Source organism: Apodemus sylvaticus, chromosome 2 (assembly GCF_947179515.1).
Source record: "Apodemus sylvaticus chromosome 2, mApoSyl1.1, whole genome shotgun sequence".
Classification (NCBI taxonomy): Eukaryota; Metazoa; Chordata; class Mammalia; order Rodentia; family Muridae; genus Apodemus; species Apodemus sylvaticus.
The window spans coordinates 7,592,785-7,612,021 of record NC_067473.1 but is presented as its reverse complement, the minus strand read 5'-3'; the positions used below and the strand labels follow the sequence as shown (position 1 = coordinate 7,612,021).

At 41.3% G+C, this 19,237-nt stretch overlaps 1 protein-coding gene and 1 non-coding gene across 2 annotated transcripts in view; one reads left to right on the top strand and one right to left on the bottom strand.

Annotated features, from left to right (window-relative positions):
• Reln (reelin) overlaps positions 1 to 19,237 on the bottom strand; it is a 437,924-nt gene that overhangs the window by 398,668 nt on the left and 20,019 nt on the right. The gene's annotated exons all lie outside the window — the stretch shown is intronic.
• LOC127679462 (U6 spliceosomal RNA) lies at positions 15,793 to 15,898 on the top strand. Its single transcript, XR_007976773.1, has one exon. It is a non-coding gene; the product is annotated as a U6 spliceosomal RNA (small nuclear RNA).

The window sequence follows — 19,237 nt, the reverse complement described above, 5'->3', positions numbered from 1 at the left end:
TATGGATGTGTTTCATTAGCCCAGCAGTGTTTGGGTGAATTCCTAGGCAGGACTTTAGAGGCTCACACCCTCTGGCCTGGGCGCCCTCCACTGCTACTGTCTGTCCCAGGCACTTTGCACTGGTCTTGCCACACTTGGTTTTGAGGACTTAAAGGCTATATATCTCCAAGGTCCTTCTCAACTAGAAGACTCATTCGTTGCTTTACTTCATGGGAAATGGTTATTTATAAAATAAATAAATACTGGTAAGAACTGGATTCAGTAATCGTCAAGATTTAGAGCAAAGACTAGGAACAGCGAAAGCTCCAAGATCTAAGCTATAGAGAACATTCCGGCGAATTTAATTCTCAAAGAGGAAAGAATCGCTTAATGCTCATAAAAGCTGGAGATCAGACTCCTAACACAGGGATTAAAACAAATATGTTAAAATGCTCTGGTTCTAATAGGCTCAGAACTGTCGGTTATTTGTCCACATTACATAAAACACAGTACAATCTGCCAGCTCTCCAGCGGCTGCTCAGCAACTAGGCTCAGGATGGAGGCGCACAGAGAGACAGTTGGCAAGGAGCTATAGATCTCCCACGCCATCCTAAAGGCCCCCGGTTCTGTGAATGGGCCCTTTGTTATCACATTAAAATCCACCACCTTCTACAGTAATGTGATATTTCATTTCTAGTTAGAAGGGTTTTATTCATTGACGAATAACCTTTATTAAACACTTAATTCTGATCTTCAAAAAAAATTGCAACTTAACAACAAAAGCTGCTTTAGGAAGAAAAGGTAGTTCCCAAAGTTCTTAAAACCTATCACAGTTTATGTCTCTCGTATTTTGAAAAAAAATTAATATATCTTAAAGCCTAAGAGTTAACTATAATATCAACAGCTTCTATGAACTGAAAGCCAATTATGAATGTTTTTGCATATACTGTTTTAATTTTGTGTATAATCCTCCTTAAATTTTAAAATTTTTTAATTTCTCAAAAAGTGAAAAAATCAAATGTAGTCTAATTTTATTCTATATAAAGGAAACATAAATAGAAATTCCTAGTCATAATTGAGAAATATGGATGTGTTATTTCACCTGTTTAAATATTGCCTTCCAATATAATATTTTTAGATACAATAAAAGTAGTTTGAGACTCTTCAAAACCAAGTGTTTTCATAAAACCACAGTGATGTGAGACAGCTACTTGGACCCTGTTTATAAAGAAGCATGTTAAGACTCAGACATCACTGCACTCTTCTAGAGCAGTCTTGAGGAAACAGAATACATCATCAACCATAAATATGTTGAAAAGGTAACTGTGAAGAGAAAATTTATCTTACAACTATTCACAATTTATATACACCAAAATGACATTTTCATGAAGTTCTAACTTCCAAACAAAATAGTGAATAATTTTATAGCATTACATTAATTTCTACACAAAATCGAAAAATATATTACCATGCCCAATAAACATGAAGAAATCTCACTAATAATGAAAGAAAACCCAGTAGGTAATGTAATCCCATAGATGTTGAAAAGATGACACACACACACACACACACACACACACACAGGACCATAAAGCTCTAGCATGGGGATACAATACTCAAGGACCCTGTTAGATTGTAGAACCATTTAGAGTAATTTGTTAATCTATATCAAGAGTTTAAAATATTCATGCTTTTTTTCCCTACTAATTACAGTTCTAGAAATGTATCCTAAGGAAACAAAGCCCAGCCAAAGATTTATGCCCAGTACTCTAACCTCCACATTATTTATTAAAATGAGAAACTATGAAAGCCTAAATGTTGAATATCCAATGAAAGTTTACACAGGTTACTGTGCAGCCATTTGCAGATCTATCAAGCTGTCATTGAAAAGTGGTTTTGAGGAGTATATATACATATATTCACATGAGCAATGTCTGACAATAATGTTAACAAAAAGAACAAGAAGAAAACTTTTTGTAGCAATAGAGTCCAAAACGGTTTTTAAAAAGTATATTTATTGTCACACAGGTGTGTTCAGTTTGTAAAAACTCAACAAACTCTGAATTTATGTCATTTTCATGCATATGAGCTACGTCAATTAAGTATTTGAAGATCAATTTTGTAGACACCCACTCAAAAGAAAACAAACATGAAAAAGAATGATCTTAATATTCCTAGTGTTATGCCATAATAAATTACTAAAGCAGAAGAGAGACTACACAGAAAGCAGGAACATGTCTAGTCCTGGCTGCCATCTCCGTTGGCTATGTCGTCTAGAAGCCATGACCTCTTGGAGTTTTCCTTTTCTCCTCTGTGAAGTTGGAAACACAATAATTACTTATTATATGAAAAAAAAAACCTAATTACTTCAGATTATCTTCTGGTGTGTTTTATGTTCAATCTGTTATCACAGTTAAAGCTACCATTGAACAGGACTTCAAATCTTAGAGTGGGGTTATTAGAGGCCATCAATGAAAGCACAGAGTTGAGACTGGAGTGCTACAGTGCCAACTCCCTGACCCGTACAAGCAGGGCTCACTCACCAGAACTACTTTCCACATTTCTCTCCTGATGTGAACTGCCTAATCTCTCAATCTTTACAGCCTTCTCCAATGTTCAAGGGCTCCTGTAGAAATCTCCCAAATAAATGCACTCTGATCTCTTATAAGAAAGATAACCAAATCTTGCCCTTTGGTAACCAAAGTGTGGATGAAAACAATTGCTTCCATACTCAGAATGGTGTATCTTCTGATCACCGGAGGGGCCCCTGACAAATGGATTAGAAATGATCAGAAACCAGAAGTTTCTAGTTAGTTTAGTTTATGAGGTTAAGTGTCTAGGACTTCAGTTGTGGGCACTTTTCCTTTATGATGAACTGCGCCTATTATTTAACACATGAAGAATACTCTAGATTCAACCTAAGCAAAGAAACTACATTGCTAAATAAATAACCCCTTTCCACAGAAGAACTGAAGTAAGTGTCTACTCAACAAGCATTAGTGGGCCAATTCTTCTCACATGGATGGCACTGCATCCCCTCTCCCCTCCTCCCCCCCCCCCCCGCCACTTTTCTTTTTTTTTTTTAATTTTTTATTAGATATTTGCTTTATTTACATTTCAAATGTTAACCCATTTCCATGTTACCCCACTGAAAGCCCCCATCCCATCTCCCCTCCCCCTGCTCACCCCCAACTTCCTGACTTGCATTCCCCTATTCTGGGGAATCACACCTTCACAGCACCAATGGCCTCTCCTCTCTTTGATGTCTGAAAGAACTCAAGAAGTTAGACTCCAGAGAACCAAATAACCCTATTAAAAATGGGATACAGAGCTAAATAAAGAATTCTCAACTGAGGAATACCGGATGGCTGAGAAACACCTAAAATAATGTTCAATATCTTTAATCATCAGGGAAATACAAACAAAACAACCCTGAGATTCTACCTCACACCGGTCAGAATGGCCAAGATCAAAAACTCAGGGAACAGCAAATGTTGGAGAAGATGTAGAGAAAGAGGAACACTCCTCCATTGCTGGTGGGATTGCAAGCTGGTAAAACAACTCTGGAAATCAGTTTCGTGGTTCCTCAGAAAACTGTACGTAGCACTACCTGAGGACCCTGCTATATCACTCCTGGGCATACAACCAGAAGATACTCCAGCATGTAATAAGAACACATGTAATAAGGACACTATGTTCATAGCAGCCTTATTTATAATACCTAGAAGCTGGAAAGAACCCAGATGTCCCTCAACAGAGGAATGGATACAGAAAATGAGGTATATTTACACAATGGAATACTACTCAGCTATTAAAAACAATGAATTCATGAAATTCTTAGGCAAATGGATAGAACTAGATACTATCATCCTGAGTGAGGTCGCCACTTTTCTTGATCCCCTGTGCTGATGGCTCTAGGCCCAAACTACCCTAACGGAAGTTTTTTAAAGACATAGCATCTCTCCAGAAGAAACAACTGCTACCTTTTAAATGGCAGAGCTTTCATGCCATTTAAAAAAAAAAAGAAAAGAAAGAAAACAGACTGGAAACTTCTAGACTTTGTATAGCTGAAAACCCCAGCCCTCCTTTCCACTGAATGGTAGTCAAAGCATTTTGTATAAACTAGAACTCATTAAGACCATGTGATGGTTTGAGTAATAATGCTCATATATTTGAATGCTTAATCACCAGGGAGTGAGTGGCTGTATTTCAAAGGATTAGAAGGATGGGGACATATGGCCTTGTTAGAGGAAACATGTCACTGGTGGTGGGCTTTGAGATTTCAAAAACCCATGCCAACCAAGCCAGCCTTTCCTCCTGATGCCTACAGATGAGGATATAGCTCCCAGGTGCCATTCCAGTGCCTGCCTGCATGGTTTCTTGCCTTTCCTCCTCCCATGATGTTAATGCACTAGACCTCTGAAACTGTGAACAGGCCAATTAAATGCTTTGCTTTATCAGAGTTGCCTTGGTCATGGGTCTCTTCAACAAGACCAACTGAACAGTGTCTAAGACAGACAGCCGTCACGGCTAACCAAAGAGCAAGGAGACACCAGAGCTTTCTTTCCTTTAAAACAAAGCCGGGGACTTCCCCTCTTCTTTCAAAGTCATAAGTCAAACTATTTTTTGAAAGAAAGAAACCTTTTCTTTCTCTACAGTTTATCTACATATTTAGATTTCATGTCATTGATTTCATTCAGTCTCTATCTCTAACCTTACCTAGTCACATGAAAATTAGTTCTCACTAAAACTAAATTAAAATTTTCAATTATAAGTGTGATTTCTGCTCATTCAGTTAAAAGGTTTTTTTTTTAACAAAAAGATGAAAACATCTGAAATACCATCATCTAAAAATCTCCAACATTGTGCTCAAGGTGTATTTGTAAGGGGTTCATCTACTACTCGACTAGTAAAACAAAAATCTATTTGTAATCAATGCCCGCTGGGAAAGGAAAATCAGTTTTCGTCGATCAAGTTCCATAGTGTCTATCAGCTACATCCACGGCAGGCATGCCCCGTGTCAAGGAGTAGTTAACACAAAAGAGACACCATGCTTTTTTGTGCAATTTTTGTTTTACTTTTTGTCTTTTTTTTTTTTACAGTTTTTTTTCTTTTATTGAGACTGAGGAAATGTGTGTATAGGGAAGTAGGAAGGCTCTGGTAGGAGTTGGGAGAAGGGAAACAATGCAACCAAACCTTGTATGAAAAAGTGCTAAAAAAAAAAAAAAAAAAAAAAAAAACCTAAATTTAATTTGACTTTAAAACGGGGAAGTAGATAATCTCTTAAAATTAAAATGTTAGAATCCAGGTAAAGTCTTGATAACATCCAACTGCTTCAGAGGTCAGAACACAGCCAGGAAGGCACATCATTCAGTGATTTATCTGGTATCTTCTCACTGGCCCTAGGATATGTCACTCATAAGTAAGATTTTAATCTCTTGTATACTATGTAAAAGCATTTACCTGTCAGTAAAAAGTCAATGAACTGAGACAGAATGAGAAGGTAGGACATGTGGCAGAGAGGGGAATTCTGGGATTGAATTAGGTGAAGGATTCATCCAGACATAGAAGAAGGCAGTTGCATAAAACTGAGGACCAGGTAACCATGGACCATGTGGCATGACTTAGACCAGTTTAAATGGGATAACTGGGTTATGAGCTAGCGGAAATGAGCCAACGCTGTTGGTCTAGGTACTTATTTTTGTATAAGAAGTCTCAGAGTCATTATTTTGGGGATCTTATGTGCAGGTGGGAAAGCCTGCAGTTATATAAGATTATGCAATAACAATTTATCTTTCTGTCTGGAATGTTTCACTTAGTACAATCTATTAAGGCACATCTCTTAATCCCAATGTCCCCAAAGTCTAATTCACAGGAACCACCTAGCAGATTTAGACATTACCAGTTTCCCTTCGCCCTCCTAAATAGTTATCTTAAATTTAGAGTCATTTTAGATTTAAAGCTTAAGGCTTGAGCTCCTGGTCAAGAACACACCACCGTAGATTTGGTGGCTACAATGGTATATTTACGGTTACATAGGAACTCCCAGGATGGACCAACCACCTCCGGAAAGATACCCGAGGAATCTGGAAAGGAAACTGTGGGCCTGTCCATTGGTGGCCATGTAGAAGTGGCAGTTCTACCAGGAAATAAGTGAGTAAGCCACAATATCAGATTCTGTTCCTGAGCCATGGGAGCCTGTTAGCCTGGGTGACAGAAAGACATCTGTTCTCGCAGCATTCTTCTGGAGAAATACTGCATCTGATCATCTGCCAGGGGCTTGAAGAGTAAGACCCTGGAGCCCAGAATCAGCCAAGTCTAGTTCAAATCAAGGATAAATTCGGTTGTATATATAACTCATGGCATTGGATCACAGCACAGCTATCCGAGAGCTCCCCGCCTTCTCACTATTGGTGATCCAGTCCACTCTAGGAAGGAAAGGATATGGGGGACATTCCTGGGGGACATGAGGACTTAGGAAGGCAGATGGGCTGCAGCTTACGCCATCTCTTGATGATTCCTGATGGATGAAACCCTATCAGAGGACAGAAGGCTCCTGGATCAGGGGTGTGATGGCTTCCATGGTGGCAAGAAACTTGGGCTGAAGAGAAACACAATCCTAGAGTTTTTCAGACCCTGATGTGAGCGAGTAAACCACCAAAGACCCCGACAGCATACTCAGAGAGAAAGAAGACAAGCCACAGATAGAAAGAGCCCGTCAGTAAAACGCCAAATGTTGGGACCCAGGGTGGTGGGGGACCTCTCAAAAACCAGAGGAAAGCACAAGATGGCAAAAACAGGAAAGTCCTTCATGACTCCCAACCTCGACGAAGCAATCCCATTAAGTGTAGTGCTTCATCCAGGATGTATCCTGATGATGAACCCTGTCTGGTTTTACAGTTACCCCACCACTCTGAGCTTCTCAGGCACTATCAGGGCCATTCCCATTACCCAGAGGACACCACCTCTCATCTGGAATGCCATTTTGACTTCAAATCTGATTCAGTTTAGCACGCCCCTTCAGACGGATAAGCCTCAAAGCCTAGTGTGGTCTAGAATGCAATTCCTGCTTCTGGCAGGGGTCGCTCTGCCTGAAAGAGACAGCATCATATTTCTTCCTCAGGGAAGGGTTTCTTTTCCACCTCTCAACTGTGTTTAAAAAAAAAAGCCACTAAAGATCTGACTTGCACCCTTGCTCAGCACTGACCATAAATGAGAAAATAATGGGGAAATTATTTCTTCAACCTCAAAACCCAACAGACCTTCAATACAGCATGCAACAGTGATTCTGACTATCTTAATTGGGGTTAAATAATATCCACTGAATAAATAACAGACCACCCAAAACTAAAACCAGAGTCAACTGAAAACTAAGGTGCTCTTTTACTTCATTATCCCTCAAACTATGGCGAGAACTGGGGTTCAAAACGCTTCATGGGCACTGTTGATAAGTTTTCATTCTGTTCTAGCAAAGGAAGCAACTAACCAAAAGTAGTGTGAATTTCAGAATATCTAAGTCATTTTATAAAGTGGGCTTGTAATTAAAAATAACAGAATAGTTCTACAGTGACCATGGTTTCAGCTAAATAATATCCAATCAAGGCAAAATATGAGAATTAAACATTTATAAGCTTCTCAGAATACTATGAATTAATCAGTGATTCCTCACTTAAATGTTTAATATTTAATGCTAGAACTCCACAAGAATCCTGATAGTACCACATTTCAGAAGTTCCATAATTTTCTTCTGGGAGTTGGAAGCACTGGGAAATACCTTTAGATAATTTGAGGGGGAGGGAGGGAAGGCCACACGTTTGCCTGGTGCCTGGGAGTGTTTAGCATTTGTTTTAAAAAGCTTAAGCATCTGCATAAGTATGGTCGAATTCTCAGAGGCAACTTTATAAAACATTCACGGATTTATGGGTTGTTTCTTTCGTAGCGCTCATGAATAAAATTACTGGCCACATAAAAGAAATCTTGGTCATCTAGCCTTTACCATGAGCAGACACGCAATGAGGACACACCATCTGGGGACCTTCCACGCCTGTGACTCTGCCGGCGGGCCTGGCTTGTAACTATCATCATAATCGTGGGAAATGATTTTCTGTTGCATTTTATGTGAGCTCATAGAGCCATAGGAAGCTGCGAAGGTTGGTATGATGGCACCAGAGTACAAATACAAACTTCTGGGCATCAGCCACGTGGGGCAGAGCTACACTAAATACAGAGTATGTGAGGAGTAGACGGCAGGAAAGAGAAATGCCTCTGAGTTTCTATGTTAAAACGTCACAGCACCCACTCTCCTCACCCAGAATGGCAGGGCTAGATTCCAGGCTGTTCTTACTCTTCTTCACGTGGGAATGGGTAACTGATCATTTTAGTGAGTTAGCACAAACTATCAACCATCTTTAACCATAAGCAAATGACATCAACGGCAATCTATTGTCATTAAATTCTAAGTAAAATTAGACATTGAGAATAACAGTTAGAGAGCAGATGGGTTTCTTAAAGGAAAACAAATGCTGTGTTCATTTTAAATCTTGTAATTCCCTTGTCTTTGTGAAACAGTGATGCCAGATATTACAAGATAAATCGCAGCCTCGATAGGAAGCACTTGGCTAAATGAAAATTAAGTCACCACCATTTCTCCTACAGGAGCCTGCTGGGTGAGGCTCTCCCTCACACAGGCATTCATACTTAGTGCCTCAAATCTTATAATATTATTCTTATTAAATCAAACCCTTTCCTATGGAAACATAGTCCATACTAATTTTATATATATGTGATTCAGATCTCAGAAGTTTTTATTTTTAGGCCTTCTTGATTTTAAAACCCTGTATATGTATATGATGTATATGTATATGATGTATATGTATATGATGTATATGTGTATGTTATGTGTATGTGCATGTGTATGCTCATGTGTATATGTATGTATATGTACACATACATACACATACACACATATATGTATATATACATGTATATATACATGATATACCTATATATCATATGTATATATATATACATGCATATGTGCACATGATATACATGATGTACATATATGTGTTTATGTATATGTGTGTAATATATATATGCATTTCATATTCATGTGTATATATGTATGTATTTCATATTCATATGTAAGAATATAAACAAATATGTATATATTCTTACGTATATATGTATATATTCAGACATATATACAAGTACATGAACCCTACAGAGCAGAAGGACTCAACAAAAATGCTGCACTCAGGAGCTTAGAGCATCTGTGGCTGTCTGCGGGAGACTGAACATCAAACATCAACATTCTAGCCTGCAGGGGGACAGGCTCATGAGTCTCCATCCCTAACTAAGGATGTATGAATAGTTGGTGACTTCTGGGGAGAGTCTATTTTATCTAGACGTATGTCCTCTGCTTGCTCCAGTCAAGGGCCCCACACCCATGAGTACAGAGCTCCTAGGATTTGGGAGTGGGAAGGTGGAGAATGGACCTAGAATGATTAAAGGATAAGGGTGAATGTGGTCACAATGAATTGATGTGTATATGGAAGAATTAATATAGCATATTTATTTTAAAGACCTAATGGCCTTATATTTGCATATAAGGATAGCTTTGATTTGAGTAGTCATTTGTCAAGTTAATCCTCAGGACATAATTTATTTCAATGCTGTTGATATTTAGTGCTTTTTAGGGTTTGTTCAGTAGCAGTGGTAGTGTTTTGATACTTTTCGTTTTCATGTTATCTGATGAAATTTGAGGAAGAAGAGAAATGCAAAGTCAGTGAGAAGCATGCTCAGAGGCAGGTGCCCATGGACGCAGCGTCTGGATGTGAACATCAGTTTTAACGGCCACCGTGACAGTCTAGGGCCACCCTGGAGGACATTCTTAATGAAGGGCTGTCTAGGCCAAGAGGGCACATGCAATGTCTGATTCAATTAACTACTGTGGAAAGACCTGTCCACTGTAGACGGCATCATTCCCTAGGCAAGAAGATCCTGAACTGTCTCAGAGCAGAAGTAATCTGGGCATCAGCATAAATGCGCTCATCCCCCTTTGCTCTTGGGTGTGGATGTGACGAGCTGCTTTAGTTCCTGATGACTTGCCTTCCCTAGTAACCACAGACTAGAACCCAGGACTCTAAGATACAACCAACCCTTTCTCCTCTAACTTGCGTCTGCCAGGTTGCTTTATCACAACAACTGAAATGAAACTAAGGCAGGGAAGTGAGAGGAGCATGATACATTCTGAGCTATCCTGGGCTATAGAGAAGATTCTGTTTCAGAAAAACTAAAAGAGAAAGAATCAATGAGCACTCTAAGTTCTATCCTTTGTGTTGCCTTTCAGGATATTCAGACAGGAAGTAGAAGCCCATTAGCCACTCTGATTCTGTCCATTTGTGTTTGGTGGAATTTGTTAGTCACTGAGACCCGGTCTTACTATAAGGTCCCAGCTGGCTTGAACTCGTGCCTCGGCCTCTTGTGCTCTGGGATTGCAGACTACAGGGCATGGGCATGTGACCATGTTGTCCCTAGGCCTCCCTCAATTGTTGATTTTGCAGGTATACTGTATAATAATTTCAAATAAATGTACTTAAATTAATTTTTAAATTTTACCCTCTCTAGTACTTAACCATGAACTAATGACTTTGATTTTCAGTTTTCTACTAAAATGTTTGTGATGTATTTATATACATCTCTTCTTCTTCTTCTTCTTCCTCTTCCTCTTCTTCCTCTTCCTCCTCCTTCTCCTCCTCTTCCTCCTCCTCCTCCCTCCCTCCCTCTCTCTCTCTCTCTTTCTCTCTCTCTTAGAAACTTGACACTATAGAGAAATTGGAATACATCACGTTTCCAAATGCATTAGAAGTAAGTGGAGGTGTGACTAGCTAGCTACTCAGCCTCTGCCCATATAAAGCACTAGGGAGACAGAGACAGATACTGAAGCATCAGTGGCAGCTGGGAACCTTGTCCGTTGATGGTTACATCATTAGAGTATTTAGATGGGAAGAGCCAAACAGCCGCTCCCTTTATCTCTAATGTAGAAGGAGAAGTGGGAGACTCTAAGAGCATGCCTTTTGGGTTTGTTTGTTGTTGTTGTTGTTCTTAATTACATTGACTGGAATAATAGTATTTGACATGTTAATGATCTCTGAGATTATTACAAGGTTTGTTTTTGTCTTTTGTTCTGCTGCAGCACTCTATTATCTGGCCACAGCCCTCCTCCTATGATGAGGTTGATGTAGCAACCACACTGCCAACACCTCCCACTGTCCTGTGGTGAGGACTACCTACCCACTCCAGACTCCTCCCTCTTTATTCTGTGGAGTTGCTCCAAGCTCCAGGACTCATGCTGACTAGCGACAGGTTTGCTCCAATATGGGCACCAACAGAGATGAATGTGCCGCCAAAAACAGGATTCTGAAGACAAATTACTGATTGGATCCTAAACAGTTTATTGAAAAAGAACGACATATCACCCTATCTACAACTCCCCATAACAACTGAGAGAGCTGTTTGAGGCAGAGAGCCACACTGTCAATAGGTTGCATTCTCTGCCCTAGTCCAAGAGGACTCAGAATAACTTTAGAAAATGTAACTTTATCACTTGCAAACTCAAGTTTTCTCCACAGATTCACTAAAAACAATCAGATGTACTCTTAAAAAACATTTTGGCACTTCTGATATTTTTGAGACAATTATAGAGGCAACACACACACACACACACACACACACACACACACACGCATACACATTTATTCAAAGAAATTAAATATGCCAATCTAAATATCAAAGGGAATGTAATCTCAGCTAGAAGTTTGTAGTGTAATATTTTGCTAAAAATAAATGATCAAACTCACCAGCTTTAATTCATATCCTGCTTCTGTCTTCTCCAGTGTTAAGCACAGCTGCCAACTATGCCATGGTGACAGGCACCAACCTCAAACACTTTGGAAGAGAATAGAGTATGTATGTGTGGGAGAGTGAAAGGGGGACGGAAGGGGGAGGATTTACTTCCATCTTTTGTTGTTGCAAAATAACTTCAACCCCTTTTCCTCATATATCTGTTCTGACCATTCACCACTGTTGACCCTCCAGATGAAAAGCCTTTAGTAACCTTGGGGCAGAAAAAAAAAACACTCATGAAAGATTAAAAATTCCAAATGCTCATGAGACTATACTCTTCTATAAGATGGATTTAAGACATAAAATTGATACATTGCACACAGATTTTTATAATTGCATTACCAAGGTGCTTAAGTCTGAACAAGAATCTTTGTGTTATAGACACGAAAACAGATATGATATTATTAATCTAGGTACAGGATAATGTCAATATTTCAAAAACACTTGGACAAAAGTAAATTACCCAGCTCTCGTGGTGGGTGTGTGTGTGTGTGTGTGTGTGTGTGTGTGTGTGTAAGTGTGTATGTGTTACTAGAGGTTCAACATGGGATCCTGCTCATGCTAGGCAGACTGTATATCTCCTGATCTCTTTTGACATGAATTTGGTGATAGTTTCAATGTTTGGGGACAGGAAAAGCTGGAACTTGCAATCCTCCTGAGTATCTGGGATTATAAGGCTTGTACCACAATACAACTTTATACTCATTTTAAAAAGAAAAGTAATTTAGAGGAACATCAGAAATACAACCAATAAGATTAATTGACAATATTTAAAGGTTTATTCAACTAAAGATGTCAAGAGCCTAGCTATGTCATATCATTTTCAGAAGAAGAGGAAGAGGAGGAAGGAAGAAAAGAGGACAAGATAGAAAGAAAAGGAAAGGAAGGGAAGGAAATGGAAGGGAAGGGAAGGGAAGGGAAGGGAAGGGAAGGGAAGGGAGGGGAGGGGAGGGGAGGGGAGGGGAGGGGAAGGGAAGGGAGGGGAGGGGAGGGGAGGGGAAGGGAAGGGAAGGGAAGGGAGGGGAGGGGAGAGTAAGAGAAGGGAGGGGAGTGGAACAGAGGGGAGGGTAAGAGAAGGGAGGGGAGGGAAGAGGAGAGGAGGTGAGGTGAGGGGAGAGGAGAGGGGAGGGGACGGGGAGGGGAGGGGGAGGGGAGGGGAGGGGAGGGGAGGGGAGGGGAGGGGAGGGGAGGGGAGGGGAGGGGAGGGAAGGGAAGGGAAGGGAAGGGAAGGGAAGGGAAGGGAAGGGGAAGGGAAGGGAAGGGAAGGGAAGGGAAGGGAAGGGAAGGGAAGGGAAGGGAAGGGAAGGGAAGGGAAGGGAAGGAAAGGATACCAACCAGAAGCTCAGTGCCAGCATTTGGTAGACCACAAAAGTAGATTCTAATAAAATCAGCTGCTTATACTTTCTGAATAGCTTATTAATTAATTCAATGTTAAACAAATAACTATTTGGCACGAAGCCTGGTTACCAGTCTGACATACTCCTAGACAGGGCCCTGAGTAACACAACCAACATTTCTAAGCCTCATTTTAATCCATTGTCACATGGAAGACTCAGTGTCATACAAAATGTTTACTACCTCAAAATCTCCATGATCATTTCAATATGGTACCATGAGAATCTGAGTTCATTCTCTAGAAAGCTAAAATGGACAAAGGAATCACATCACTTCCTAACTCAAAATTATCTTCTCCAAAGACAGCAAAATAGATCTGGTTTGCTGATTCATGGTGAGTCTGTGCTGTTACAAATTCCTGTCCTCATTGCTTGGACAAGATGCCAGACAAAGTAAGCGTAAGGAAGGAAGGTTTACTTTTGCCCTGCAGTTTTGGTACAGTTCATCACGAAGTGGCTGGTTGCCTCTGTACACGGGCAGGAAGCCGAGAGCAGTGGTCACTGATGCGCAACTAGCTTTCTCCTTTTTATATACAGCGTCAACTCCACCCCATAGTCGAGTACTGCATCCATTTTAATACGAAGTCTCCTGCCTCAGTTTACCCCAGTCTGGGAGCACCATTACAGACATCCCCAGTAGATTGTCTTCTGGGTTATTCTAGAAGCTGACAAACTAACACCATTATTAACTTTACACAAACTATCTGAAGGAATTCAGTGACGTTCAATTTGTGCTTTAATTCTTGGGGAGTCCAGAAGTTCTCAGATTCTAGAAACCTCTGCTGTTTTCCCTCTGGCTGTGCTGAGTACCTTCTCTGCTGTGCTCTTTCTTCTGCAGCTCCAGGCAGACACAGGCAGTGATGCTGTTGCTGCTCTCGCATTTCTTAGCTCAGTTTCTGCTAAGGAGTGAGGCTTAGTTAGGCCCCTGCATGTAGCAATGTAGCCTCTGTCTCTCTTGGGTGATTCCCCCACCCCCAATCCCTGCTAAGAACAACAAAAAAAGGAAGATTCCTACTTCCATATACAGCAAGAAAATTTGAAAGGTGGAAGCTTTTCTGATTTGCATCCAGAGACAAGAAAACATGCTCTCTGCTCCAAGCCTCAAATTAAGAGTTAAGATCTGTGTTTTGAGCATAGGGGCCTGAAACATGAACACTAGTGGGCCCAGTCTAGCTACTATTCTTTGCTCCGAATTTTTCAGCCCTTCCTCTCTCTGGCACCTAAAGGCTTCCTTTCATTTTGAATTCAACTATGCACCCTTTAGAATATATCTTTGTTTGTGATGTGTCTTTTATTCATATTACATCCCAATTGCAACCCTCTCCCAGCCATCCCTTACAAATACCTCCCCCATTGCTTCCCCCTCCATGGGTACCACTCCACACCGGGACATCTAAGCCCAGTAGGACTAAGCACATCTTCTCCCACTGAGGCCCAACTAGGCGGTCCAGGTAGGGAAAGGGGATCCGATAGCAGGCAACAGAGTCAGGGAGAGACAGTCCCCTCTCCAATTGTTAGAGGACACACATGAAGACCATGCTGCACATATGCTACATATGTCCAGGGGCCTATGTCCAGTTCAAGTATGCACTTGGTTGGTGGTTCGGGCTGTGTGAGCTCCCACAGGCTCAGGTTAGTTTGTAGGTCTTGTAGTGTCTTGACCCGTCTGGCTTGCTTAATTCTATTCCCCAGTCTTCCACAAGAATCCCTGAGCTCCTCCTGATGTTTGGCTGTGGGTCTCTGCATCTGTTTCCACGCACTGCTGGATGAAGCCTCTCAGGAGACAGTTACGCTAGGCTCCTGTCTGTAAGCACAGCAGAGTATCATTAATAGTGCCAGGACTTGGCTCTCTCCCATGGGATTGGTCTCAAGTTGGGCCAGTCATGGTTTGGCTATTCCCCCAGCCTCTGCTCCATTTTTATCTCTTTGATCTTGTAGACAGGACAAATTTTTGGGTTGACGGTTTTTTTGGATGAGTTGATGTCCCACTCCTTCCACTGGAAGAACACCAATAGCTCAGGCAGTGAGATTAACAATTAATAAATGGGACCTCATAAAACTGAAAAGCAAGGCTGAGGACACCATAAATATGACAAACTGATAACCTACAGAACAGGAAAAGATCTTCACCAGCCCTATATCTGACAGAGGACTAATATCCAAAATATATAAAGAACTCTAGAAATTAGAAATCAAGAAACCCAATAACACAATTAGAATATTGATTACATAGTTAATCCTGTAACTTACTTAGGACTGTTTCAGGGTTTGTTCGGGTTAGTTCATCTACTACTAACTACCTAGAGCTACATTCCTCAAGGACCATGAAGTAACACTTGCATGGGACCACTCAGGCACCGCAATGCCAGCTCTACTCTCTGAGCATCAGTCATCAAACACTATCAAACACAGCTCCACCAGTACACTACGTTCCAGGAAAGGAGAGCAACAGTGTTGCCTCCCATAGAAGAAAGAAAAGGCCAATAAAAACCAACTTAAGAATCTGACCATAGTGCTCGCTTCGGCAGCACATATACTAAAATAGGAACGATACAGAGAAGATTATCATGGCCCTGCACAAGGATGACACGCAAATTTGTTAAGCGTTCCATATTTTTTCCCATTGGATGCTGAAAAAGCATTTGACAAAATTCAGCATCCTTTCATGCTTAAAGTCTTGGAAAGAACAGGAATTCAAGGTCCGTACCTAAATATAGTAAAAGCAATATACAGCAAACCGGTAGCCAGCATCAAACTAAAAGGAGAGAAACTTGAAGTAATCCCACTAAAAACAGGGACTAGACAAGGCTGCCCCCCTTTCTCCTTATCTTTTCAATATTGTACTTGAGGTACTAGCTCGGGCAATCAGACAACATAAGGAGGTCAAAGGGATACAAATTGGAAAGGAAGAAGTCAAACTATCATTATTTGCAGATGATATGATAGTCTACCTAAGTGACCCAAAAAACTCCACTAGAGATCTCCTACAGCTGATAAACAACTTCAGCAAAGTGGCAGGTTATAAAATCAACTCAAGCAAATCAGTGGCCTTCCTATACTCAAAGGATAAGCAGGCTGAGAAAGAAATCAGGGAAATGGCACCCTTCATAATAGCCACAAACAGTATAAAGTACCTTACAAACATGTGAAAGATCTGTATGACAAGAACTTCAAGACTCTGAAGAAGGAAATGGAAGAAGACCTCAAAAAATGGAAAAACCTCCCATGCTCATGGATCAGCAGGATTAATATAGTTAAAATGGCCATTTTGCCAAAAGCAATATACAGATTCAATGCAATACCCATCAAAATCCCAACTCAATTCTTCATGGAGTTAGAAATAGCAATTCTCAAATTCATCTGGAATAGCAAAAAACCCCGGATAGCTAAAACTATTCTCAACAACTACCTGACTGTCAGAAGAGGGCACGCTGCAACTCCACAATGTGTGCTTAAAAAATGACAGCCTGAGAAAAGCCAAGAGGAAGGTGGGGTGTAGTCCGAAAGGATGTTTTGGTGTCTTAGGATTCTCCAAGTCAAAGAAAAACTTATCCTTTCATATTTGGAATCAGAAGTAGGAGCCTGGGTAGGAGAAGGCTAAGGCTCCCACCCCAAAGCAGGACCCCCAACGAGTTAAGGAAGGATAAAGGTCAGAGGCTGCGAAGGTCATGGGATGTGAATGCTCAAACGCTTACCTGCAGGATTGAAGCTGGCAAAGGATGTTCTCTGGTTTTAAACTATAATAAAGTGTTACCTAATTCTAAGGAGAAGTACCTTAGTCACAGTAGCAGATGGCTTTTGTTTTATTAACTTAGGTATAACATCCAGAAAACATCAGTATATGTCTAATTAAGCTGCACTGCATGACCTGTAATATAAAAAAGAGGAATGAGACTCCCAGGGAGCTTAAATTACTAGATCTAGTCAATCTGTCTGAACTGAATCTCAGTCTGTCCCTGCCCCCAACTCTGTGTCTGTGTGTCTCTTTCTCTGTGTCTCTGTCTCTGTGTCTCTGTGTCTGTGTCGGTCTTTGCCTGCTTCTCTCTCTCTCTCTCTCTCTCTCTCTCTCTCTGTCTCTCTCTCTCTCTCTCTCCACACACACACACACACATACACACACACACACTAAACAACAGGATCTTGTTGTGACTTCTGTTTATCCCCATTTGGGGGTCCAGCCCTCCAAACGCTTCTGACACCCCCTCATATGCATGCACACCTGCTTAAAGATTACATGCATTCGAATGCTTTCAGACGGGGATTTTTAGAACAATCCAACTTCCTGGATTGTTGACTAAATGATGGCCACATGCCTGTGTGACACAGGAAACACATTAAATCTGCAGGAAAATCCTCATGAAAGCACACAAAATACCTTAATAGAGGATTTCAAAAGCATTAGGGGTGGCCTGGAGGATGGTGACATGGGAGTAGGGTGGGAGGGTGGGGGGTGGGGGGGCAGGGGGGGTTGGGGGGGGGCGACACTTCACCCTCAGAGTCCTGGTGTGAACCTGCCTCTCCAAGTGTGGCTCCCTCCCCTGCACACAGGAATGCAACGTGTTCATAGCATGATCATGAGCGTGGGAGTCTGGAGAGGTACAGACGCCCGGCTCCTCACTCTGCCACCCACTGGTGAAGCCCACACCACAGAGCGGAAGCTCTGGGTATACACCTCCGACATGGTCAGTGGATAGAAAGCTCCCCGACTCACAGCGCTCACACACACACACACTGCGAGCTTGTAGCACATGTGTTTTCTGGCCACCAACAGGATGCAGCACAAACAACAGGTTGCTAAGACTTTACAAATCTTTTGTAGGCTTGGCATAGGGCTTGAGTTGTATCCAAGAAAGGCTGCAAGAGCTACTGGCAAGGTCTTTAGCATACGGTTCTCTCAAGTTTAGCTCCTGAATACCCTTTTTCACCCCTTTCCCAGCAGTCTTCACTGTGATAAAAGACAGCTCTGCTCCCTTATAGGATCAGTACTCCCACAGGCAGCTTCTCCCTGCAGGCATGCCCCTGCACGAGGAGCTTGTGGTGCACACACCCCTCACCTACATCTGACTGCTGAGACCGCTCTAGTCCAACCTAACACCATTTGCCGGAAGTATTCTTTTATCAGGCCTCCAAATGAACTCCGGCTTTTCTTCCTGATGCCCACCCTAGCACCAGCTATTCATTTTCACATCAGCAACAGAGAGAAAAGTCAGTGTCTCGCCCTCGGCTCAGAATCTTTCTGAAGGTTCTCTATCAGCCCTTGGATAAGTTTACTCTACGATTAGCTCTGTCCTTCTCCTATTTTATTTTCTTTCTTCCCTGAATCTCTGAAGACATATAGTCTACCCCTGTTAAGGACCAATTACAAAGCTCTTCAGCTCCTACAAGTCCAATCAAATGTCAGTTTGGGGGTGCTGCTCTGCAGGCCCCACTCTTGCCATTCCTTACGTCCTGCCCACTAGGACTTTGATTTTCTTTATCTTTGTTTTTCTAATCTACCATAGTGTATGTTTCATTCATCTTATTATTTCCTGGTCCCCACCTCCATTTTAGTTATGATGTAAAGATACATTTAGGCATGAATAAGTAAATCAATAAACTGATAACAGAATCTTCTCAATACAAGTCTGTTTCCAAAAGCTAGATTAGTGTGTCTGCTAAGAAAATAAAAGTAGAGCTTATGTTTGCCACCTTTATTTACTAACACACGTCTGTATATGTGCATATCTGATATGAAGATGGCTAGCTGTGCATTGAATTCTCTTGTCAGGATCCCAAGTCTTTCTTTAGATACAGGAAACGAGGTTTGGCAAACGTGTTTTCCAAAGAGTAGAAATGGCAAAGCCACTATAAACAATATAGAAGGCTATGCTAAGTAAGTAAGGTGTTCTCTTCCCATACTCTTCAGAAATTGACAAGAACCCTTCACGGACAGCTGGCAGATCCTGGAGATGTGTCCA